This window comes from Pteronotus mesoamericanus, unplaced genomic scaffold (assembly GCF_021234165.1).
Source record: "Pteronotus mesoamericanus isolate MK-2021 breed Mesoamerican mustached bat unplaced genomic scaffold, CSHL_Meso_final scaffold_174, whole genome shotgun sequence".
NCBI lineage: Eukaryota > Metazoa > Chordata > Mammalia > Chiroptera > Mormoopidae > Pteronotus > Pteronotus mesoamericanus.
Window position 1 is genome coordinate 29124647 of NW_026555309.1, and position 27702 is coordinate 29152348.

Below are 27702 nucleotides of genomic sequence, written 5' to 3' on the forward strand. Positions count from 1 at the left end.
GGTGATACATAACCTAAATGTGCAATATATCCTCTTGATACGGTGAAGTTACTGGAGAGCTCTTATTGTAAACCCATTTTTCCTCATTACCTACCACTGCCCCTCCATGAAGAATACAGAAGACCATGTAGCTCAAACTGAAAGAGAGCGCAACTTTTAACTTACAGTAGTAATTTTTGGTTTCTTCCCTTGTACAGAGCACAAAGTAGACTTTTTATGAGGTCAGATTATTGTAAAAATGGAAAAAAAATGGTAATAACAAATAGGATATTTTATACTCAATAAGATCTGCTTCCACCATGTAGCTACATGTTTACTATATCAGTGTGGAGGCACTCGGTGAGGTACACACTATTTAGGTCTCTATCTAGGGATGCAACATTAGTCTTCCCAGTTAAACAGAAACAGAACTTAGTACCCACTTCCTAATTATACTTCCCAGGGGTGTGTTTGTCTTTCCCCAGTACATTGTTTCTCAACTGGAAAGATTTTGCTTAAATAATGCCAGTAGATATTTTTTTTAAGATTTTACTTTTTGTATTTCTAGAAAGAGGGCCAGGGAGAGAGAGAAACATCAATGTGTGGTTGCCTCTCTCCTGCCCCCGACCAGGGACCTGGCCCACAACCCAGGCATGTGCCCTGACTAGGAATTGAGCTGGCAACCCCTGGGTTCACAAGCAGGCACTCAATCCACTGAGCCATGCTAGCCAGGGCTGGATATTTTTGGATGTTGCAATTGTACGTGGGGGGTACTGCTACCAGCATCAATGGGTAGTGGCCAAGGATGCTGTTAAATATCCTATAGTATACTAGCCAGCCCCTCACAACAAAGAATTGCCTGGCCCATAATGGCTAATGGTGCTGAGGTTTGAGAAATGCTCCCCTAGTAGGCTTGTGAGACATCTGTAGAAAGTTGAATGTTTCCTATTACATTCAAAGGACCTAGCACAGCATCTCCCATATCTGATGCATCTAAAAACATGTTGGTTATTGATGTTTCTCTACAGATAGTTTAGAGAGCGGCTGTTTGGCACATATGAGAAGCTAAGGGAATTTTTCCATCTTACTCTGAAAGCTTTTCTCCAAAGATATTGTTTTATTCAAAATCCCAGTCCCTATCAACCCTGATTAAAACTGTTCAATAGTTTTCTTTGCCTCGGGATAGAGACTATTTCAATCCAAACTTCCTCTTCCACCTCATCTTCTATTACTCCCTGCCTTTCTGTCTACACTTCCTATACACTACTAGCATTTTCTCAATTCCTCAAACACTTAATCAGAAATTAGAAAGTAGTCCATGAACAATTAATAATGCACAATTTTTAATTAATCTAGTGTGTTCAGTCACACTTTAAACAGACACATTTATGCAAAATCATGTTCATTAACTGCAACAATCTTATGTAATGGGACTGTTATTATTCCCATGCCCAGAATGAGTAAATAGGAAATGAGAAAATTTAACAGTGTCTTGCCTGAGTATATCCACAGAATGTAACTAAAGAAGGTCTTAAAGAACAAGGAAGGGATTAGTGTATTCCACTTTGTGAGATCACACAAGAAGAGACAAAATGACCCAGGGAACATGGGTAATTTAAGAAACTGCATGTAATTAGTTTTGATTCAAGTAAAATAAGACCCACTGGATCACAACTCATGAATAAGGCTAGAATGATACACATGCTCATTTCATCATACATTGTCCTTTCAAATATTCACTCTCTTCTCTATCAAGACCCCAACATCCAAAGTAATAACTATTTAGATATAGGTAGATAGATGATATAGATATAGTTAAAGATAGATAAAGATATAGCTAGATTGAGGTATAGGTATAGATATAGGTACAGATGATATAGATACAGGCATAGATAAATATAGACATAGCTTAGATATATAGATATTGATATATATTTAAGTTTTAAGTTCAATTATCTGTCTTCATTTAGAAATGCATGTCCTAAAATGTGCAAATACCATAGGAAAAATTACAGTAAAACCTTTAGTGAAAATTTGTTAAAGCACAATTAATACTGAATTTGAATTTTTAGCCATAACTATTGTCTGTTTATTTTGTAATATCTATTTACATTCTACATAGTAAATACAGTTTTTTGATGTTTTATCAACTTAAAAAAAGTTTTATCCTTACCCAAGGACATTTTTTTCATTGCTTTTAGGGAGAGGAGAAGGAAAACAGGAAGAGGGAGAGAAAAACATTGATATGGATGTGAGAGACAAATATCAATTGGTTGCTTCTCATACTCACACAGACGGGGAATTGAACATGCCCTGACTGGGAATTGAACCCACAACCCTGGCATGTGCCTTGGCCAGGAATTCAACCTGCAACCTTTTGGTTATGGTATAATGCACTAACAAGCTCAGCCACACCAGCCAGTGTATATTTTTTTTTTATGAATGAGGTAATATTAATAAATAAAAACATCACTGATATAGCTATCAAGTCTAGTGAAGAATGAGGTAATTTACACAAAAATGAATGCATTAATAAATGAAATCCAAGCAGTATACAATTTTATGACTTAGTCATAATGGTAACACACTGTAAGAATTGACAAAAAATAGTCTGGAAAATGGATTGTTTATGGATACAAAATGTTAAGTTGCTAATGTAATAAAATTTATTCATGTAGGACTATACTGATATACTATACAAGTTATGTACATGAAATGGAGAATGATTCCCATGTAGCTTACTAATTTAGAAATTTATAAATAAATAAAATCTTAGAAGCAACATAAATGTGTTTCAGGTTATTTTTTCTGTATTTTCACCGAATCAATGTTCACCTTGAGTATGATGACTTTCTAGTATAAAGGAAATGAGAAATTAAATAAAGAAAATCAGTGAAGCAGATTTTATAGCTGTTTTCCTTTGAACTGTGCTTACTGTTCACATATGATAAACTTTCTCTTAATGTGATAAATTGAACTACTTTGGGCATCAACTACACAATTGTGGAAACAGTGTGGTGATTGCTGGGGGGAAGGCGATATAAGGGGACTAAATGGTAATTGAAAAAATACAATAAAGATAAATTAAAAACTAAAATAAAATGAGCAGTATTCTGGGAAGAAGAATACTAAAGAAAAGCTATTCAGAAAATGCCAGAATATTCTTTGCAAATAGTAAGTCTTTTCAGGTTTACCTGTTTCATTTTATGTGTGGTGAAAATTTGCTGCTTACCTACCATTTCTCCTTTCCAGGTGCACTTAAAAGTATCAAGATATTTTCCTTGGGTTTCCAGTTCTTCTAATAATGCCCAGGTCCCAACTGACTTCAGTTCTGGAGACACACCCTGACTAATTTAAGCCAATTAATAATCTAATTTTAAGTGTTTCAATCAATATGCTTTCAAGACTTGCTCAATAGTATTTCTTCTTTAGCATTTTGTGTTATTGTGAAGTCTAAATGAAACTATTTAGCCAATATGATGGAAAGGAAATTTAAAACAAGCTAACACAAAAGAAGGCAGACGGGCAAGTGACAAAAAAACTTGGCCCTTGATGACACACACATTGAGTGGCTGGAACAAATCAAATTAATTCGGTACTTTTCAATTCTGTTAGCCAATAATCACCCCTGATGAGTTTTCTGTTTCTCGAAGCAGAGTTTCCTGACTGATATGTAATGATAAAATGGTGACGATTTGTGCATATACAAATGATGAAGGGATAGGAGAGAGCTGTGAGAATAATCAACTGCTTGATTAGTTAACAGAAAATGCAAGTTTCCTAAAGACAGATATTGGTTCTCTAACAGTATAGGAAGACAGCTCATCTGTATAGCATAAGTTTATCCATCAAGTAATTGCAAGTTATGCAAGAATCAAGATATAATGATAAAATTAAGGAATCAAAATCCAAAGAGAGAAAGTCAACTAACCCACTCAGAGAGACTAATACATAATGTAAAAATAGAATAAAATAAAGCGATAAAATATAATGAATTCCTTCTGTTGTTGTAGAATAGTGATTAAGTGGTATGTGTGTGGTGGTACACATGCCAATAATGTAAGGCAATTACATGCATAGGAAGTTACTAAATATATCTGATGTGCTTTGAATTGGTCCTGTTCTATTTTTAATAATCTTAGAAACTCAGATAACAAATGAAGATTTATTTGATAAGTCAAAGAAATGACCATGTAGAGTACATGTTTACTAAAACCTTCTCCTTTATTATAAATATTTTATGATGTGTATTGATCCTAAGAGTATTCTGGCTTTATCTTAGATACAAGTATAAACCATGACAATGTGTTTTATTTTTAATTATTAGTATTTTATTACATATGTTTTCTGATGAATGGCATTACACAGATTGTGAATAACTTGATATTTGGGACAATAATGCTGGAATTCAAACTGTCCTTAAGAAGTGGGGAAATCTAATGGCAATTTAGCAAGTTAAAAGTTTGGATGTAAAACGTGTGAGATCATTCCTATTAAGAAATGCATCATCTCAAAATAAATCAGATATTCTTTATACTAGGATTTACTGTGATTTTCTTATTTCTTTTTTGAGTACACATACATTATGCCGCAATGACTTGAAGAAAAGCCAGCCAGTCTTGTTTTTATTTGTGTTTTCTTTTTCTGAAGAGAGTAATTTATTAAAGTGCTTCTCACTTTTATTTTTATTGTCAAATAAAAAAGAATAGAGAAGAATTCATGTGTATGGTTCAATATATTTGGAAAGGTGAGTCATAAATACATATTTCAATGGAAATTTGATTTTTACTTCACAGAATCAAAAATTCAATTATTAAAATATATTGTAGCACAGAGGAATAGTAAGAATTCTTTTTGTTGCTCATTTCAGTATAGAGCAGTGGCTTAGGAAGGCTTTTGTGCAAATGGACATCCTATCTATGTATCGCTATACATTGCATTTAAAGACTTATTCTATTAAAAGTTCTTTAATCAGATCTTGTGATTCAACTCCTTACTCATAGTATACTCATAATTTTATCCAGTAATTTAATTTCCCTTAAAAATTTAATGGGATTTTAAATGCAACTTTTCTTTTTCTGGGCTCTTGACCATAAATGATAATGTCAAAATAATTTACAGGAGACAATGTAAGAACTTATGAAACCTACTGGGCGACCCTTAGTTCGTCAGCCATGTCTTGAGTTCATTAAAACAAATAGTCAAGGAGATTGATCAAGAGATGACAGTGGTGGGGATACCTTACAGAGAATTCAGAGTGTGCAGTTCATATCGAATCCTTCTGCAGGGAAAGAAGTGAGCACCCTCAGCCATGCTCCAAAATAACTAAGGCAGGCCACAAGGAAACTTTAAGGCAACTTGACAGTTACCTTGGTTCTGCTCATGTCATATAAACTGGTTCTCATTCATACTGTTCAAAGGTCTAAATACTAAGGGTTGACTAGAGCTACCCCTGATTCCAGAGAGAAAGGGGAAGATGAGAATGAGAGTGCAGCCATTGCTAATAGTGTGGAAAAGCTTTCTATTTCCTATTGGCCATATACAGACGCCAGAAATGAATGGGGAATTGAGTTCGTTTGAAAAGGGTTTTGGTCCAAGAGGTGGGTAATGTGTAAAGAAGGGGAAGCGTCGTCAAGGAACATGTGTAAAGGACCCATGGCCAAAGCCAACAGTGTGGGGGGAGGATTGAGTGTGGGAGGGAGGGGTGGGTGGGGCAGGGGAGAGTGTTTGGGGGGAAATGGGGGCAACTGTAGTTGAACAACAACAAAAAAAGAGTATGAAGGAGATGAGAGTGACAGTTAAAAAAGTTGTGTCCCGTGGTTGGCCAGATTATCTGCGGAGGAGAAAAGAGTGAATAGTCTGCAGAGTGAATACTCAGCCATAGTACCAAGAAACAGAACATGCCAGTTCGCCAAAGGCTGGGTGTCTTGCAGCCTTTCAAAGACAGGCAGGTTCACATGGGATTCAGGCAGATGGAAGAAAATTCGTGGAGCTGTGGGAATGCTTGACATGGCTTTATTCAACTGTGGGACAATCCATGCACACAACAAACGGCCTGTTGCACCGCGTGTTACCCCGTGGAAAGTCCCACCTCCCTTATATGCTAAATGCACAAAGAGTCAGCAGGATACCAAAATATTATATAGCAAGGTGTGATTCTGTGCATGCAGGCCCATTCGCAAGGTTATGGGAATACTGCGCCTCTTAGTTGTCCAGACATCCGGGTGCGGGAGGCGGACTGACTTCATTTAGTCCACACTGCGTTGCCTAATAACCCACGAAAGCTTTTTTGGTAAGGGAAAAGACTGCATTTGCAGAGCTACTGTACCTGAGAGTTTTTGTCTGCCAGGAAAAAACTACTATATGGCAACTTTTTTCTTTTTATTTTATTTTCCTGTTTTTATAACTCTCCCTTCAGGAAACGGGGTTGGGGAGATGGCAAAGACAAAATAAATAGTGAAAAAGAACCCTCCTACTTTCTATCCCCTTTAGTCTTTGGAGCCTGAGTTAAGCTGAACTTGAAGGGAGAAATATTTAAAACAGATAGAAATGGATGATATATTGTATTTTCAGAAACCAAAAAGAAAAAAATGTTAATATCTTCAAATTATGGGAAAATCATGTTTAGATATAACTATCAGCAGAGATGAGAAAGACTAACATTGTTCTCTGTTAAACATAACAAAATAGTACAATGTTTCTCCCACACATTCTGATGATGAAATATTTAGTCAGCTGGTTTTGATAAAGTAGTAATAACAAAACAGATATTAATTATTTTCTGTTGCCTATTAAGGTAAATGCTTTATTGTACATTTATTGATCTTTAACAATCATAAGAGGTAGATATAATTAATATCCCATTTGACAGCAAACAGACTGAGCCTTACAGTGATTAAGTAATACCTCTGAGAGCATACATCCAATAATAGGCAATGCCTGCATTTTTAACGCAGGTCCAATTGACTTCAAGTTTTAATGACTGTGCTCTATGCAGTCATTCTTCATCTCATTTAATATACTTTCTCTCCAAATACACTATTGGTCAAACTTTATAACCAGAATTATATATAATATTCTAACCTGACTCCAGGATAACATTTTTAAAAAAGGTGCAACTCTTTTACTGGGATCACTTTTATGCGTGCCGTTCTCCAGGGCTGTTTTACGAGCTCATTTTATGGAAGAGATACATGGCAGGGCACCATAAATGACCTCTGAGCTCCTTCACACCAGTGCAATATAAAAACTCGACTAAGGAGCTTGTTTTAAAAGCTGAGCCCAGAGGTCAACTATATAAATATTTGTGTTAATGAAACAAGGCTTAGTAAAAAATCAACCTATGTGGCAGGTTTAGAAAACTGTATTAGAATCTGTGTTTCCACTTGATCCAGTATTGCTATAAACAAAATCTTAAGACTTTATCACTGAAGCATTGCAAATGACAATTTGTTTCTGAAGCCATTTTCTTGCTTTATGCTTTTAAGGATCATAATACCCAAAACTGATATAAATCTACTATGGTGCGGTATTTCTGTTTTCTAATGCACTTTTATGGAAGATGACTTCAGGTGGAACTAAGTTTTCATTTTAATATTAAAGGGAATATTTTAATTAAAGTAATCAGGCAGTCTTTCCCTATTGTTATAGCAGGTATCCGTTAGAGTATTGGGCAATCAAGACATATTGTTACAACATAAATTGTGAAAGGAAAAACACTCAAAATCTAATTTACAAAACCTGCAGGATACTTTTTAAATTTTCTTTCTAAGCACTTCAGGTGCACAGAATTGGTTTAATTAAAATTCTTTCTTCCTAAAGAGATCTTCATTTTCCACGAATGGTGTTACTTTATTTCATTGTGTTTTATTTTACTTTATTTTTTTAATACTAAAATGAACACCTACGTTCCCCAAACTGAAGCCTAACCAGTCGTTTCAGTATGTGTGTATGCTCACCATTGCCATGTCCTTGCATCTCTCTCATGGCAGCAGCTATTTAAATTTATCTTTATTATTATTGTTATTTTTTTATTGTTCAAGCACAGTTGTCTCCATTTCCCTCCCACCACTTCCCACCCCGTCTCTGCCTCCTACCTCGATCCTCTCCCCTTTGACCATGTTCATGGGTCCTTTATACATGGGTTCCTTGATCACCCTACCCCTTCTTTTCCCCTCACCTCTCTCCTCTGGTTTCTTTCCGTTTGTTCTTTATTTCCATGTCCCTGGTTCTATTTTGCTCTCTTGTTTGTTTTGTTGATTAGGTTCCACTTATAGGTGAGATCATATGGTATTTGTCTTTCACCGCCTGGATTATTTCATAATGCATAATGCATATTTCACTTAGCATAATGCTCTCCAGATCCATCCACACGGTCGCGAAGGGTAGGAGCTCCTTCTTTCTTTCTGCTGTATAGCATTCCATTGTGTAAGTGTACCACCATTTTTTGATCCACTCATTTACTGATGGGCACTTTGGTTGCTTCCAGCACTTGGCCATTGTAAATTGTGCTGTTATGAACATAGGAGTGTATAGATTCTTTTGAATTGGTGTTTCAGAATTCTTAGGGTATAAACCGAGCAGTAGAATTGCCAGGTAAAAAGGCACTTCCAGTTTTAGTTTTTTGAGGAAACTCCACACTGTTTTGCACAATGGCTGTACCAGTCTGCATTCCCACCAACAGTGTAATAGGATTTTCTTTTCTCCACCACCTCTCCAGGACTTGTTGTTTATTGATTTGGTTATGATGGCCATTCTGACCCATGTGAAGTGATATCTCATTGTGGTTTTAATTTGCATCTCAGAGACATATAGAAAGATGCTCAGTATCTTTATTATTTTTTCTGTGTTTCTTTTATAGCTTTAGTTCATGCATTGCATAATTACATGAACTATATATTTATTTATTTTTGTTTGCTTTTGAACTGTATGTAAGTCTCTAAACCTGAAACCTGTCCATTGGGACTCTTTTTACTTAATACTAAGCTGCAAAGTTTAACAGTGCTTTTCTTTGATCATTATAGCTTATCATTTCCTGATATACTGATTGACCATGTGTTTTTCTCTTTGCAGTTTTTATTCACTTCATTTTAAAAATTGTACTATATTATCCCAAAAGTGCTAAAGCCTGGTGATTCTCCAAACACATATTGTTTATTTTATTTTTTTACTGAATTTACTAGGATGAAATTGGTTAATAAAATTATATAGGTTTCAGATGTACAATTCTATAATATATTATCTGTATATCGTATTGTGTGTTCACTATCCCAAGTCAAGTCTCCTTCTATCACCATTTATCTTCCCTATGCCTTCTTCTAACTCCCCATACTCTCCTTTCCCTCTGTGACTGTGAGGTTTTCTTGTTTTGTTGCTTAATCCCTTCATGGTTTTCACCCAGCTCCTCAACTCCCCTCCCTTCTGGTAGTTGTCAGTCTGTTCTCTGAGAGGCTGTTTCTATTTTGTTAATTTAATTTGTTCTTTAGAGTCCACATATGAGTGAAATCATATGATAGTTGTCTTTCTCTGTATATCATTTAGCAAAATGCTCTCCAAGTCTATCTATACTCTTGCAAGGAGTAAGATTTTTTTCTTTTATATGGCCAAGTGGTCTTCCACTATATAAACGTACTGCCACTCATCATGGGCACTTGGGCTGTTTTCAAATCTTGGCTATTGTAAATAATGCTGCCATGAACATAGTGGTGCAGATAATCCTTCAAATTAGTGCTTCAGGTTTCTTTGGATGAATTCCCAGAAGTGGGATCACTGGGTCATAAGGCAGTTCCATTTTTAATTTTTTGACATAACTCCATGCTGCTTTCCACAGTGGCTGCGCTAGTCTGCATTCCCACTGACAGTGCACAAGGGTTCCCTTTACTCCCTATCCCTGCCAGCACTTGTTGTGTGTTGATTTATTGATGATAATTGAGATAATTTTGAAAATAACAAAGTATAAAACATTTTTCAGATAAAATAAAGGAAAATTATTACCTTTGGCTACTATCTGGGCCAACAAAATACCCTATTATCTTTTGTAAATTTACTTGTTATTTAAGAGAATATGTACCATCACTACAAAATTTGTTTATAATAATTCAATTATAGCTCTATGAATCAATAGAATAGAGTACTAAGTCAAGAAATAAAATATATGATATTTGTTTCAGATAAAGGAAGTATTGCAAACACATAGTTCAGTAAAGACATATTAAGTATAGGGTATTAAGAGGTTTTTCATAAAAATCTGAAAAAAATAAGTTGGATGACCCATATTTCAGACTTAATGCTAATAGTAATTTAAAGACATTAAATAGATTAACTATTTGAAAAATGACAAAGTTATTAGTAAAAATAATTTAATAATCTTAGATATAAGTATGATTACTATATAACATGAGTATATGGAAACTAACAATAAAATTAATACAATTTATTCATAGTTACTTGTATTGAATAACTCAAAAGCACATATCATTTGCCTTGTAGATAAGTAGGTAAATGAGATAAATAGGCTATTTGCAAAGAGAAAAAACAAAAGAAAATGGGACAAGTGATTAATGGTTGTATTCATCAAATAAAATGCAAACTAAATACAAGTAGAATTTTATGCTCATTTAGAAATATGTCATTCATTTAGCATATGTTTACTTTGTAGCTATTACACATACAGTAGTGTATTAGGTACTGACTAAGAAATGTTTTTGGTTGGTTTGTTTTTATTTTTGAAGATAGGTAGGACGCTAGTCTCCTGGAGACTGCAATCTAGGTTAAAGGCAGATATGATGTAAATGCAAAATATACATCTGTAATTGAACACTATGATCATGATTCTGTATCCAATTATAACATAATAATTGGTGGTAGACTTATTCTCCCATTGCAAATAGCTAGAAAACTGTTTGCAAAATATAAAAAAAAAGCACCAGAGGATTTTGGACCTGAAAGAATGAAAATAAAGTGAATACAACTTTGCCACAGCTTATAGACCAGAGGCAGTTACAAGAACACAGTGGAGGCAGAAAAAACAAACAGAATCCATCATTTTCTCTGAGATGCTCACTGAGAGATGAAAGTGTATGTGCTGAGTGTCTGGCAAATACTTTGTCTTTAATGAATGGTTACATTAATAACTCACTATGGGTTTTCTGTTGAGGAGAATAAATTGAGAACTCTGCCATACTTTTTAAATAAAGTAGGACTCATAGAGGCATGAAATAGAAAATAGAATTTCAAGTGAGAGTTGACAAACTTTGACCTTTTTACTTCATATATATTTTCAAGTTGTTTGGATTTTCCACTTGTTTTCTTCTGAATATGTTCCAGTTTGTTATATTCCTCTTAAAACTTTGAATTTTAGCATAAAATAGTGATTAAGTTTTGTTTAATTTAGATATGACAGAGTAGTTTGTTTTACAGTAGTTTCTGGATACATGTTTTCTGATTTTAAAGGTTAAATACGCTTGGGTTCAAATGCACCATCCACTAGGATTCTCTCCAAATACCTCTGTCCTTTAAATGTTTCTAAACTGATATTAAATCATATAATAGAATCTTAAATTAAAATTTACAAAGGATTACATAAAACCAGTATTACGGTAGTTCCCCCTCATTTGTCGTTTTATATTTTCAGTTTCAGTTACCAGCAGTCAAACATGGTTTGAAACCATTAAATGAAAAATTCCTGAAATAAACAGTCCCTAAGTTTTAATTGCATGTAGTTCTGAGCAGCGTGATGAAATCTGACACCTTCCTGCTCCAACCTGCCCTGGCTCTGACTGTTCCCTGTGTTCAACAAATCCCCACTGTATATGCTACCCAACAGAGAGTCACTTAGCAACCCTCTCAATTTATTCTCCTCAACAGAAAATCCATAGTGAATTATTAATTTAACCATTTATTAAAGGCAAAATCTTAAGTCAATCAATGACATTAAGTCATTCATTCAGCACGTATTTACTTTGTAGCTGTTACACATCAGGCAGTGTGTTACGTGGGACACACCTAAGTAATGCATCTAGATATTCTATGTATTTTTTAGGTACCAATATTTATTTTTCTACAAGACAAAAGAAATAAAAAGTATTTCCTGTCCCATTTACCACTTTATTTAATTCCACAACAACCTTATGGGAAGTTACTATACCCATAAGAAAAGTAAGAATCCCAGAATTTAAGTTGTTTTTCAATTCTGTACAAATAGAGTAGTGCCAAAATTTGAATATGAACTTATTATGTTTTGCTTTACCATACTACCAGTATAACTGTTATTGCAATGACATGATTTAGTGTACACAATATACCAGTTACTGCTTTTTACTTTTTGATTTCATATGTTCATTATTTCACAAGAGTGGTATATGGTATGAATGTGAACATATTCATTGGATAGTTTAACAATTATTGTTCCATCCACATGGTAAATTATTGAATTGCAAGAATCATTCCACATACCTACTGGGTTGGCCAAAAAATCCATTTTTTTTTTTTTTTTGTAAAATAGAAGACACTCTTTTCTTTTTACCAATAACTATTGATTTGGATATTTTGAGTATTTTGGCTACCTCCACATGGTATAACGTTGATTGTTCTCAGTTAATGTCTTAATTTGATTGCTATCAACTTCAACTGGTCTGCCCAACAGAGGAGCATTGTCCAGTGAGAAATCTCCAGCACAAAACCTTTGAAACCACTTTAGACACATTTGATCATTCTCAGCATCTTCTCCATACAGTGCACAATTTTCTGTATATTTTGTGTTTTTTTCCTTTCTTGAAATAATAAACCATAGTATGCCAAATGTTGCTTATTTATACCCATCTTTAATGTTAAAATGGCAACACCAAAATTCACCAATTTTGATGTTTTTTTTTAATGCACTCTATCATGGCAGCTGTCACAAATACAATATAACAAAGTTGTTTTGAGCAAAGTTAAAGGCAACCAAGTGATATTAGAGCAATCTTACAGAAAAAAATACATTTTTTGGCCAATCCAATACATACCTACAAAATATGTGTATGTGAGATATATATAATTAATGCATTTCTACTGTTTCTCATATAATATTAGATTAGAAATGTTCTACTATCCATTGCTATATAGTCATGCTTTATATACTTAAACAATAAACTATATACCTTTGGATCTCATTTTCAATCCTAACTAATGAAATTCCATCTGCTTCCCCCTCAAAAAATGAACTTGAAATGTCTGATGCGCTTAAACCAGGTAGACTTGTGGGCATACCGTGTGAATACAATGCACACTTTTTCTGCCCTTTTTCCTCTCCCGACCTACATTTCTTTCATATTGTATCTACTAAGAGCTCTTCGACCAACAGGAGCCTCTTTCCCCGCAGTGACCATGGTCATTGAGCACCATAAGGATACCAATGTTCAAAGTAAGAAGTCCTGTTTCCCCAAATGCTACCTGTTTTGCCTTCCTTCTTTGACACTATTACTGATGCAAAAGTCGTGCTGAACTAAGATATATGTGCTATTTTCTCTACCCATATGATGTTTGTTGTTGGTTGTTTTTTTCCCCTAAATATCTATCCAGGCCTATTTTATTCATTTGGACACTGGCCTTCTCACTATTATATTAACAAGTGGGATTACAATAGTCTACAGTTTGGGTTTAAACTGGGAATCTAAATAAATTTCATATATGCAGAACAATAGCTGCCAATGTGCCATTCTCTGTTTTGCTTTTGTCTGGATTCATTTTCTTGTGCTTGTTTTTATAACATAGTCAAAATAAAGCAGCTTGATAGATAATTAAAAAGTGACAAAGATAAGTGAGTGGGGCTCAGTGTGAACTTCTTCTCTTATTCAAATATTTCCTTATCTACAAAGCAGGTTTGGAAATATCATCCATCAGATTATCTCAAACTTGCCATATGAATTAATTAGCTAATGTGGACTTCTAAATGTGCATATTTCTATTTTTGTAGGAAGGGTTTATATTAAAAAAAAGTTTTATTTAAATTAACTAAAGTCTTTCATCAATCTCTGCCCAAATGTGTGCAGGAGAATGCTAAAACAAATAGCTTTTATGGGATAGTGTCATAAATTCTGGAGAGAATCAATAAATATTCATTACAATATTAATTGAGTCATTTGAAGTGAACACACATAGGTCACTTCCTGTGTGTTGTTTACTTAAACTATTCGTTTATTTTCAATCTAGTATTTAACAAAAAAGGCTTTTAAGACAACTGCAGAAGGGATGCATAGTATATGAAAGAATACTTGCAGGCACTTTTATGCAAAATAAGAGTAAATTCTTGTGGATACATAGGCATATGTGAATTGATTTTAAGAAGACTGTGAACTCTCTAAAACTGCATATAATTTTTAGAAATAAATAAATGCTTATGTGCATTTTTCTGAAGAGTGGTTCCATTACTGTTAAGTTCTCAAAAGAAGGTCATTCTACTTTCTTTTTTTTAAATTTTACCATGATACCATATTGGCCAGGTTCAGCAACTCATACATATTCTCTATATATAGTAATGGACCAGAAATAGAGTACTTGCATTGTTGATTCTCATCTAGAAATAAAAAAATGGAGACAGTTCTATTTTGCATGGTTTTTCTTTCTTAAATCCATGTTTTTTTAGTTATTTAAAGCCTTCATGTACAGATTGCTGATTCAGTGTATATAGCATACTTGATAGGATATACAGCACCTCACCAATATTAAAAGACTAAATGAAGAAAACAATGAATACCAAAGACATTTTTGAAATAAATAAATAAATATATAGAATGAGAATCATCAGAAACATTATGGTCAGGCTTAAAGAATGACACAATAATCTGATTAAACTTCTGAATTACTTATCTGTAGAAGGAATTCAACAGCACTGCTAAGCATAAGCCTTCATTCAGAGAGCTGCAGTTTTGAAACTTGGAAGGACTGTTCACATTGGGTAAGAAAGGAGAATTTTTTTAATGATTTAGGAAGAATTTGGCTAACATCAGAAATAGTTGGTCAAACGATTTTTGGAAGATGGTTAATTGTTCTTGTGACCCAGCAGTGATTGTGCATTTTGACTTTATTGAGAGACTTGGGGCAGAGTAGTTACAAGAGACAGGGAGCTGTGCCAGAGGAATAGGAAGGGGCAGGTACAGAGGCCAAGGGAATGTGAAGGCCACAGGGATATCTGCTGATGACATCTAGAAGTCATTGAGGATGAGAGCAATTATGGCTTCTTGTGACTATTTTCTTTGCACTTGCATTTCTACCACATATCAGTGAGTTTCTGGAAGCATTTAAGCCTCTGAAGAAAACCCAAAAACTAGCAGTAGAGAAAACAAATATTAACTTGAAAATCTCCAGTCTTGGACAATAGGTCTTAGCCCAAGTCCTGCTACTGTTGGTATTAGGTAGGGAAACAGTTCTTGTTCTCACCCTGGGTCAGTAGGAAAGGAAAGTCTACAGATTTGTAAAAACTTGGTTTATCCTCTTGATTTACCCCCAAAATTGAGATTACAAGAAAAACTTTAAAATCTAATTTTAGCCATAAAAATTCTCAAGGCAACACAAGAACCCTTAAGAGCAAGTAAAAAAAAAAAAGTGAATCAGTGATTTGCCATTTAAGAGTCTGATTTGAGACCCTTAATTGAAAAATCAGTTTTTTAATCAACAGAGCTATAATATCAACAGTCTTCTGCTTGATCTACGAATTGGGGAATACTGTCTTCTTCCTAATGCTGATTACTTCTAGAGAACCTTGAGATTTCTGTTTGTTTGTTTTCGGTCTTCTATTGACATAGTAATCCAGCAAGTGGGCATATTATATCTTTTTAAATGGAAAATATGATTACTGAAGCTGATTTCCTAGAGTTGTGCTGCAGTTTGTGGTTATCAATATGTGATAGATTATCTTCCAATCAGGTTTAATGTTCATCTTACATTGGTGGCATAGCCAATAAACCAGGACTCTGAGCCCAAGGTCATACAGGGATTCCTGCGATTTTATCCTAGTGAAAAAGCTACTAGGACATGGTGATGACATGCTTGGGAAGACTGCACTGAACCTCTGCAGGGTCAGCCGTCCTGGCCTATGGAGTAACAGGGTGAAAGACAGCGGGGGAGATCCCAGTTGCACAATCAATACACATGTGGATAATCTGTATTTTCTCTTGGAGTGGATCTGAAGGTTAGGAGACTTTGGGAAGTGGTCATGGATGTTCTTTGGGTAGTTTTGCAAATTTTATCTTCAATATGTCATACATTCATTATATTTTGTCTGCAAAGTTGAAGTAATAGGGACAGGAGCACTTCAGCACAAAATGTAGAGCTTCACAGACTTTTTTTTTTAAATAAAAGATTTTATTTTTCAGTATACAAATGAAAAAATATTTCTCAATATTTCTATTGTCAGAACAGTTCCTTTATGACAAGGAAGGACTTTTACCAACCAGAAAATACATATATAATTGTAAAAACATTAGGGAGGTTTGCATCTAAATATACCCAATTTAGATATTTTAAAAGTTTATAAGTTTTAGCCCCTATTCACACCTAATCTGTATAGTTTCCCTAGGACTGTGTGCTTGAAAGGTCAGACATGTTCCAGGGATATCCTTTGCAACCTTACTGACATTTTCCTACCAATGCTTATTTATGATAGTTCTTAAATTTTTCTTTCCATGGTGGAAAAGAACATAACATTTTTAAGAGACATCATTTTAGCATGTTAGGGTAAACTGAGCAGTTGTCTTGTTGCCACAAAAGACCATCTGACTGGAGCAAAAATTATGATCTTTTGTGTGGTACTGGAGGATCCAGTGCTTCAAATGAGAGTGTACTCAAAACTCAGTGACAATAGTCAAGAGTTAGTTCTGACTTTGATGTTTGAACTTTGTGGATAGCCTGAATGTGTTTTAAAGAAGTTTGTTTAGCATAATAGTCATCTAAAAATGTCCTTTGCTTCTTGAGTGTGTTTTATATTTGTACATCACACTTATTACAGCCAATACCTAGGGAGGAAGCCCTAGTAGGGTTTTATGTGGTGCTATATTTAATAAGGCTATCAACTGCAATTAAGAGGCTGTGTTGCTTCTAAAACATACCAAAATCATTATGTACTTGAAAGGGATATCTGAGTAAATGCAAAATAGATAAAAGGCTTAAATATAAGTCATGACACCATAAAAATCCTAGAGGAAACAAAGGCAGGAAAATTTCAGATATTTTATGTAGCAAATGTTTTGCCTAGGGCAAGGTAAATAAAGAAAAACATAAACAAATGAGACTATATCAAACTAAAAAGCTTCTATGAGGCTAAAAAAACCATCATCAAAATGAAAGGTGACTGACTATATGGGAGAACATACTTGCCAATGATATACTGGACAAGAATTTGATCTCCAAAATATATAAAGAAATCATATTACTCAATACTAGAAAGATAAACAATCCAATTAAAAAATGGGCAAAGGATCTGAATAGACACTTCTCTAAGGAGGGCATACAGATGGTCCATGGACATATAAAAAGATGCTCAACATCACTAGCCATCAGAGAGATGCAAATTAAAACCACAGTGAGATACCACTTCACACTGGTGAGAATGGCCATCATTAATAAATCAACAAACAACAAATGCTGGCGAGAATGTGGAGAAAAGGGAAACCTAGTACGCTGTTCGTGGGAATGAAGACTGGTGCAGCCACTGTGCAAAACAGTATGGAAATTCCTTAAAATACTAAAAATGGAACTGCCTTTTGACCCAGCGATTCCACTGCTGGGATTATACCCTAACAATCCTGAAACATCAATTTGAAAGAACCTATGCACTCCAGTTTTCACAGCTGCGTTATTTATAATAGCCAAGTGCTGGAAACAGCCTAAATGTCCATCAGTAAATGAGTGGATCAAAAAAAGGTGGTATATGTACACAATGGAATACTACGCAGCAGGAAAAAAGACGGAGCTCCTAGAACTGGAGAATATTATGCCAGGTGAAATGAGCCAGTTAGTGAAAGACAAATACCATATGACCTCACCTATAAGATAAATCAAATAAATGAAATAAAACTACAGGCATAGAAACAAAGAACAGACTGAAAGGGAGCAGACAGGAGTGGGGCAGGGGGATAATGGTGGAAAGAATGGGGAGGGACTAGACAAAGAACATGCATTAATGACCCACAGATGTGGACACCAGTGTGGGAATTGACTATAGGAGCAGAGGGTAGGATGGATAGAGGGGGGCAAAGGGGAAAAGTTGGGACAACGGTAATAGGATAACAAGAAAAATGATTTAATTAAAAAGGGGATATCTGAAGTCTGTATAGACATTTTCTGTCTTCATTCCAAATCATGGCCACAGTAAAAGCTACAACCTGGCAAACCACTGCAGATTCGGCCTCTGAAAGGCTAGATTCAATCAGTTTGAGTGGGTTCCACATACAAATCCAGCTTAAAACCCTCTTTGTTCAACTTTCAAATAGAAGCTACTAAAAAGACATTCTAAATCTGGATTATATAAAGAGATTTCAAGGTTAGAAGCTGGAAAATTTCCTGACAAGTGCATGATTGTCCCAAGTGTGTCATCCACTGAGAGAGTAAAATGTTTGGTAAAGTCCAGAATCTTACAGTGATGGACAGAAACATGTGTAGGGATAAGAAGGATATGTAGGAGTTCAGACTAGTGGCAGGAAAATGTATGAATGATATGAGAGACTAAGAAATTATTGGTGATTTGAAGAATTGGATTGGCAGAAGTCTCAGTTCACTGGGAAGTTGCTGCAATTGTACACAAGTAGGCAGATATATTTTGCCATGAGGTCAATAAACAATGGTCTCTGATGTATGGTTCTGTTGGGATAGAACACTGTAACTCATTGTGTACAAATAGAAACATTTGTGACCAGGAGAAAGATCAACAGTAAGAGGTTTTTTTAAAAAAAAGAAGGATTGTGTGTTACAGAGTGCAATCTTTATTGAATCTGCCCAGGGAAAAGACTTGGTTGTGACAGTTTTTGTCAGATCTTATCTAGGGCCGGCCAATTCAGCAATATTAAAAATCCAATGTCAATAGTGTCTTCTAAGACTGAGCAATCCTCTAAGAGACCTTTTGGTAATTAGCTAGGAAAAGTCAAGAATAACATACAATCTTTGAACAGCAACAACAACAACACCAACAACAACAACAACAAAACCCAATCAGAAACACCATGTGTGTGAAAGAGGAGACATATACGATGGATTGCAGTCCTTAAATAGTCTTTTTTTTAATCAGACATTGGGCCAGTTTCAGCAAAGAAATAGATCAGCTGAGATCCTTAAAGCCTCATTGTTCCTTGTATTTCCCATACCTTCTTTTTGGGCCCTGATGCTATCATGGTCAGACTTAAGTTCTGAGGTAGGGGAAGTGTCAGGTAGTAAATAATCAGTCTGTGGCATCATTCAATTATAGTCTGAAAATTATTTTCCTGGATATTCCAGAAAGGGTCCTTCTGTTCCATATTTAACAGTAGTACATTATATGAAAATAAGGCTTATTCTAAAAAGTTTCAGCAGGCTGTAAAACATATAAATAAGTCAAAAACCCAGGAAGGCAGGAAGTGGCTAAGACAAATACAGAGTCTAAGGGTCATTTAAGAGCTTTCTAAAACCTAAACCTGTTTGCTCTTCCAGGGACAAGTGATGGGAAAGCAATGGGTTTATGGTAGAGAGGATAGACACAGCCTCAGATAGAAAAAGAACACTGTGTATTTACTGCTGCACATAAATGTCTCCCTTTTTACCAAGGGAAATTGTGGGCTGACTAGGACAGCTAATTCCTCAGAGGGGCATCATTCTGTCAGACAGTTTGTCCTTTGTCTACTCAGATTCTGTGTTTCAATTTAAGGCCAGAAAACCTTTCAATGACCACCATTTTTTTTACAATAACTACAGGCATATCGGACTATACTGATTTAGACATATATGTGAACATGAGTTTATCTAAATGTTTAAACAGAAGAACTATAAATTTGTGTTTAATAATTCTCTTTTTCTAAATTAAAGTATCTTGAAAGTACTCAGGGATCTCTTGCCATTTCAGGATTAATACTATCAACAAAGTAAGTATATAGGCCTGTTGTAGTAATTTCACCCTGAGTAAGAGTGGAATATTCTCTGAGGGTGGAAATGCGATGTCCTCTCTAAACTGGGAACTACATTTTCCGCCTTGACATCATTGAATATTGGTCAATCAATATTACCTGCAAAAATCTCGGTGTCAGATACTAAGTAGCCTTCTCCTACTTTTATACTCTTTATGTTGACCTTTGGCCAAGTTTTGAAATATATATTTGATACCATTTTGGTTTTCAATCCACACTGCCTTCTATAACCATTTTTTTCATAATTCTTGTCCTTATGCAATGATGAATTCAGTTCAAGACTTTTTATAAGCTGCTAGGACCATTATATATTTCCTATGATCTTTTATTCTTCCTCACGAGGGTTCAGAAAATTTTGGCTAAATTATACAAATCTAACTGTAACAAACATTTAATGTTATAAAACAAGCAAGGTGGATCATCCTCTCTTATTACAGCATAAGACATTGCAAAAGGATATTGTCCAGTAAGACAGTGTAGGGGAGAAAGAAGAACAGAGTTTGGTGAAAGTGCTGAAGGAACAAGAATGATAAAGTCATGGGGTAGGGGGTAGAATTCTGGGTGGCCCACATGACCTTTGGCATTACCTCAGTGATCACATTGTTTTACAGAGCAAAAGTAATGTTGTAAGTGGCATGATTGTTAATCAGTTGACTTTAACATATGGTTGCTAATCATTTGACTTAATATTAAGATGGGCCTAACCTTATTATATGAGCTCTTGAAAAGGAGGGATTTTTTGGGAGGTTCTAATGACCAAAGGGGAAGGCTGAGACTGTTGAAGTGTACGAGAGAACGGATGTGGCATTGCAGCCTTGGAGATGGAAGGCACTTTGATAACAGAAATGTGCGTAGACTCTAGAAGCTGAGAACAGCTGCCAGGCAACAACCACCAGCAACCAGATGGGGACCTGATTTCACCAACTTTAAGAAACTGAATTCTGCCAATATCCTGAATGAGCTTGGAAATGAATTATTCCCCAAAGCCTTCCAATGAAAGTGCAGACAGGTCGACAACTTGACTTTGGTTTTGTGAGATTGTAAGCTGATGGCCCATTTGAGCCCACCTGGGCTTCTTACCTACATGCCAATGAGATAGTAAACGGATATTGTTTTTAAGCTGAGAGGTGTGAGGAAATCTGTTACACAGTGGCAGAAAATTAACATGAATGGGGAAGAAGTAGGAGTTCGGTGGGTGTGGTGGATGGCCAGTCTGGAGTTCAGTCAGAAGAGGGAAAGGAGAGTTAGGGTTTTGATTTTATATTTTTATACCTTATTAGCCTTTAATAAGCAGTCCTTCAGAGAAGCAATTTTAGAAATTTCATATCTTTTAGTGATTTCTTCATATAAAAAAATAATACAGTCCATGGAACATTTGGAGTCTTGAACTCTTTAAATGTACAATGTGACATAAATGAATTACTTTATTCATATATGAAATTGCCCAAATTGGTCACTGAAATTCTAAATTGTTGTTAGTAAAATCCCGTGATAGCTGTGACACTGTAACATTTGTACATGTATGATCCCAAATGATGGATGGGAGTTTCATTGAATGACTGCTGAGGAAGGAAATAAGGGGATGTATCCTGTGCAGTCCAGCTTGGAAACAGTAACGAAGCTTAAAAACAGTAGATACAGCGTCCTCCCACGAAAAGCTGTACGAGCATATTAGCTGGAGCACCACTAGGCATAAGGTTTTATTAGGAATGCCAGGGCCTGAGAACAACCCAGAATGATCAGCCTACCTTGCGGGAGAATGGTAGACTTTGCCAGATGGGACAGCTGAAGTTCAGCCAGTTTCCATAAGTGTCGTTCAAAAACAGTTCTCAGGAGAAGGACAGATTGCTCTTATAATTTAGCATCTGTTGTTTTAGCAACTTGGGTTTAGCAAAAAAGCTGAAATATGGGAAAGAATAGTTTTCGGGCCTAAGGTTACCCAAGGGTTATGATGCAAAATTTTCAGTCTGTCATATTTCACAAATAAAAGTTTTATAATAGTATATCCCAGGGAGAAAATTATATGAATAATTTACAAAGAATATATACCACAAGGACACTGACAAATATCAAATCTTTTTTTCTTCTCTTCTTGTCTCTTTTTTGAATATGTGAATAATCTGCTATCTGGAATATTTAGTATTGAGATTGGTTTTTTTGACTTAGGTTATTATGGGGCCAAATTATCATTTTTTTCTTTGTTTCTATACAATTTGAGATTTTTTTTATTACTAAGTATACATTTCTATTGAAACAATTATATCTAATTATAATTATATTGGTAGATAAAATGTGTTATTAAATAAGTGAGTTAGTCAATAAATAGTACCTAATTATATTATTTTGATTTTAATTTTTCTGTGGAATTTGTCACTTTCTTGCATTTAAAATACTTCTTCTGTTTACCTTTTTTGCTTCTAGTTTCTACATTCTTGTAATTATCTATTTATATTATTTATATTTTATTTATATTATCTATTTATGCAATTTATGATAAAATTGAGTTAGAATTTCAGTGCTTCATAAAAAGACAGTGCATGAAAACATATAGAACTTCTAAAATCGGTGTACACATTACATGTTATAAATGCACACATACCAGTATAATTCCATAATCCACTTATGAGAGAGAACAGCAATAAATTCATAGGCTTTCCTATGATATCAATGGGAAGTCCCCTTCAATGTACACAGATGTGGGGAATTAAAATACCTAAAAAGAAATATTATTCTTTATTTTATTGTTTGTGCTATTGCAGTTGTCCCACGTTTTTCCCCTTTGTGCCCCTCCAGGCAGCCCGCCTCCCACTCCCATTATCAGTCCCCTCACCAAATTCATGTCCATGGACCCTTCATTTATGTTGTTTGACTAATCCCTTCACCTTGTTTCAATCACTTCCCACTTTTCTCCTCCCTTCTTACAGCTCTCAGTCTATTCCATGATTCTATGCCTCTGGTTCTATTTCACTCGTTAGTTTATTTTGTTCATTAGATTCCTCATGTAAGTGAGCTCATAATGTTTTTGTCTTTCAGTGCCTGGCTTATTTCATTTAGCATAACACTCTCCATTTCCATCCATGCCATTGTAAAAGGTAGGAGCTCCTTCTTTTTTTCTGTTACATAGCATTCCATTGTGTAGATGCACTCATCTACTGATGGACACTGAGGCTCTTCCCAAATCTTGGCTATTGTAAATTGCACTGCTATAAACATAGAGCTGCATAAATTCTTTTGAATTGGTGTTTTGGGATTCTTTGGGTATATTCCTAGCGGCAGAATCGCTGGGCCAAAAGGCAGTTCCATTTTTGGTTTTTTGAGGAAGTTCCATGCTGTTTTCCACAATGGCTGCACCAGTCTGCATTCTGACCAACAGTGTACTAGAGTTGGATTTTTTCCACATCCTTGCTTGCACTTGTTGTTTGTTGATTTATTAATGATGGCCCTTTGGACAGCTGTGAAGTGATATATCATTGTTGTTTTAATTTGCATCTCCCTAATGGCCAGTGATGTTGAGAATTTTTTTTTGTATGTCTATTGGCCATTGGTGTATCCTCCTTGAAGAAGTGTCTATTCAAGTCCTTCGCCCACTTTTTAATTGGGTTATTTCATCATTTATCTTCCTGGCGTTGAGTCTTATAAATGCTTTATATACTAAATATTTTGGAGGTTAAACCCTTGTCCAATGTATCATTTGGAAACATTATGTTTTTTCATACACTCAGTTTCTCTTTCACATTCATGATGCTTTCTTTAGCTGGGTAGATGCTTTTTAATTTGATGTAGTCCCATATGTTTATTTTTTCCTTTATTTCCTTTGCCCTGGAACATATATCAGCAAAAATATTGCTACATGAGATATCTGAAATTTTACTTCCTGTGTTCTTCTCTAGGATTTTTATGGTATCAAGACTTATATATAAGTTCTTCTATCCATTTTGAGTTTATTCCGGTGTATGGTGTATGATGGTGGTCTAGTTTCATTTTTTGGCATGTACCAGTCTAGTTCTCCAACACCATTTATTGAAGAGACTATCTTTACTCCATTGTATGCTCTTGCCTCTTTTGTCAATTATTAATTAACCACGAAGACATGGGTTTATTTCTGGGTTCTCTATTCTGTTCCATTGATCTATGTATCTGTTCTTATGCCACTACAGGAATGCTTTGCTTATAGTGGCCTTGTAGTATAGTCTGATAATCAGGTATTGTGATCCTTTCAACTTTGTTCTTCCTTTAATTCTTAAAGTCAGATTTATTCTAGGAAATCCTGATGCAATTGTAAGAAAGTATCTGTCTGTCTGTCTCTGGTTCATATATTGTTTGTGAAAAGCCTATTTAATGACAACAAATAATGGATGAGTGATTATTTATAAAAGATATTTTAAAAAGTTCTATGTCAATGCAGTCATTTCAGGAAGAGTAGGATTATTTTAATTGAATTTTATAATTTGATATAAAAACACATTGTTTTGTAAAAGTAATAAAAGAAACAAATAAATAAAATGAATGAGAAGGATTAGAATTGTTTAAGCTTTTTTCCTGAATACATGTAAAACCAAATGTTCCTTCTCACCATTTTTTGTGAAAAAAATAGTTTACTCCTAATAATTTTCTTTGTTGATCATTCATTGTTTTGTTCATTAATTCAGAGTTTTCAGGACATTTAGGATAAAAAATGTGATATGACAAAATATTTAGTTGAAGATGAATTAACAGCAAAGAAAATAGAAGTAGTGTGAAATTTCCAAAATACTTCAAAATGAGCACAGTATATTAGGACGAATGAAGAGTTATGAAACTGCTCTATGCTACACACAGACACACATACACACACTTAAAAAAATTAATAATTTTAAACAAATTGCTCTGTTTATCAACTTGGTATTTTACGCAATTAAAAAAATTAAGCCAAAAAAAGTCAAGGCCTTTTTCTAAAAAAGCAAATTGTAGCTTAATGAAATTTTAATGTGTAAATTTTCCTAGTAATAGTGTTAATTTCCCTCCAAGCACTTAATATTTAATATTTAAATATTTAATTAAATATTTAATATTTAATTAAAATTTGGTAGTAGTCATCAGTATCTGTATGAATGATTTATCATTAATAGACTATCAGTATGGTCAATAATATGTTAGTAACATTCATATGCTATCACTTTTACAATGAATTATGACAGATAAAATTAAAGCAAGAAACATACTGAGAAGTTCATAATCAAGAAATACCTGGATTTTGCTTTGATTTTATTGCCCTTTCATTTTTAGTAATGTCCTTGTTCCCAGAAAGTATGCAAATTGTATTAGATTCTGCACTTGTGAATTCTCAACTTATACAATAAGATACTTTCAACTTTCTCTCTTAATATAATTTAAATTATTAAAGGTTTTGAATGTTACTTCATCTATTTTTCCTTTTTTGACTTAAAAGCTTTCATTTTAGGGAGCTCTGTTTTTAACTAAATAATGTCAATATAAAAAATACTTTAATTAATGAATACAGAAGATCTTAGGAAAAAAATGAAACAGTTGGCTAGATTGGGTCATTTTTTCCTTTATTATAAAAAAAGCCTTATGTCTCTCTTAAGTGCGGCAGAGGCTACCCTGGATAATCAAAAAGTGACTTAATAAGAAATGACTAGGATGCTCCTTTCTCTGGAGAGCTGAAGATACACGGTGACAATTGGCATCAGGGATACTTCACAGAATATTGTCATTTAAAGAGGCTACTGATGTTATTAAAACTAAAGGAGGAATATCCGAAGTGGAACGTGTCATAGTCTTTGTCGGTATCAACTTTAGAAATGTGAGCATTCCAAAAACTTGTTCAGACAAATTGTTTCTAGCATATTTTCCATCACTTATAGTCCTTAATAGAGCTTCACGTATTTTCACATACATTATCATCACAAAAATCAACTTCTGATCTAACAAAAGGGGTCCCCCACATAATGCCAGGGAAATGAACCAGAGAGACAAAATGGCTCTTGCAAAATCACTTCACCCACCAAAACAAGCAAACAAAAACCTTGACTTTGAGAGCAGGCTTTTTGCTTCTAATTCTAATAATCTTGAAGGGAACTTACATGCTTCTCAGTATTCCTCTCATTACCTGAAAATGACACAGACCTCTTTATTTCTTTCAATCTGGCTCTGAATCATCCTATGGCCGACATCACCATCAGTAGGGAATCAGAGTTTATTTATCTTTTCCTTTTTTCTTTTTGAAAGCACTGCTTGTTAGCCACTTACCCCTTCTTAAGGATCTTAATCACCATTATTCATATAAAAAAACAATGCAAGTAAACACAATCCAACAAGTGATTTAAAAGCATTCTCACCTACTTACTGATATGTTATTTACAAAAGCTTCTGTATTATTTTTTGAATAACTAAAATCTTTTTAGTGGTGTCTATAATGTTTACCTGAAAGGAAAAAATATTAACTATGGATGGTTCACTTGCAGCTGAACAGAGTCACTCACCTGTCAGTCCCTGTCAATTCCAGAAAAAATGCTGATCACTTTCATGCCAGGTTTTTTCTTGAGAAGTATTTTATTTTCTCCCCATTTCTATGAAGTTTTTAAAATTTGACTTTAAATGAAATTTATTGGGGTGACATTGGTTAATGAAATTATATAGGATTCAAATGTACAATTCTATCACCTGTATATAGCATGAAGTATACAATTCATCACCTGTACATTGCATTGTGTACCTTCCACCTAAAGTCTAATATCTTTTGTCTCCATATATTTGAACTTCTTTTATGCCTTCCCCCATTCCCTCTGGTAATCACTATAATATCAATATTGTCTGTGCCTATGAATTTTTGTTGGTTCTTTTTTTGTTTCTTCATTTGTTGCCTTTAGATGTGGTACATATTTCAATGGAATAATACTTAGCCATAAGGAAGGATGAAATACTGCCATTTACAACAACTTGGATAGACCTTGAGAACAGCATGCTAAGAAAAGTGTTTTTAAAATGATATTTGATTCTCTGAACTGTATCATGTGACCTTTATTTTGAGGTGGAGCATTGAACAAAACACGTTCACTTTGATCTATTTAGACCGTAGAGTTCTAAATGGGATTTTGTTGGTAGGAGAGGAAGAATTCCTCTGCTAAAATAAAGTTTGAAAAGTTAAGCCTTACACCATAGGCTGAAAAGGAAAGCACTGTGATGCATCAAACATATTAATTCTCCACAACATGGGGATTCTTGTTTTTACTCTTTTTTATTGTTTCTTTAGACTTTGCCAGTTTATTTTTAAAATTGATATGGGTCTGATATAAAATGATATTATTTAAGTGTGTTTTAAAAAACAATACTTGACAACTATATATTTAATTTTTATATAAGCTCAACAGAAGTAAATTTAAAAATCATTATCTGATTTTAAATGAAGAAATAAATAATCATATTGCTTTCATCAAAATCATGTGCTTCAAATTTGCTAATGTGAAATTAAAGCTAACTAAATAATTTCTCAATGTTTTAAATAAAACTAATCGTGTACATTATTTGCAAGGAAGTGAAGCTAGAGTCCCTGATATATACTAAGATTAATGGTCACAAGCTGGGTATCTACATTTTA